Here is a 656-nt window from a genome sequence, read left to right on the forward strand (position 1 = left end):
TATTAGAAACTTTAAAAAGTATATTTCCATTTTCTATTAGCTTAAAAAAAGAGATTTGTAAAAAAAAAAGAAAAAAAGAAGAAACAGGAGGATCACTACAAGTTCAATCTGTGTAATGAGACTCAATAGACACTGTACCAAATACATTTTTAAAAAATGTAGGATTGAATAAATAAAGTATTCTTCTTAGGATGTCATCATGCAGAAACAAACAAACTAAAATTTTTGCTTTTCAATTACTGCAATGTAAATACTTGCAAAATTTCCTGAAATTTATATGTTGAAATCGCAACACTCAAGGTGATTGTATTAGGAAGTGGAAACTTTGTTTGGTGAGTAGTATCATGCAAGTAGGCTTTGAGATTAAATCTCTCATAAAAACGATTTCAGAGAACATGCTTGCTCATGCTACTATATGAGGATAAAGAGAAACGTTGTCACCTATAGTGAAACGTATAGCATTATAAAGTAGTGAGATAATTGACATCTTGACCTTGGACTTCACATGCTTCAGGAATGTGACAATATTTTCATATTTATATCAGTCACTCAGTCTATTTATTTCAAATTGAACAGACTAAGACAGACATTTAATACTGATAAGTGGAGGTACTGATATATAACAAATATCTACAAATACGGAAGTAGTTTCTGAT

The sequence above is a fragment of the Octodon degus genome, unplaced genomic scaffold (assembly GCF_000260255.1).
Source record: "Octodon degus isolate 3935 unplaced genomic scaffold, OctDeg1.0 scaffold00278, whole genome shotgun sequence".
Classification (NCBI taxonomy): Eukaryota; Metazoa; Chordata; class Mammalia; order Rodentia; family Octodontidae; genus Octodon; species Octodon degus.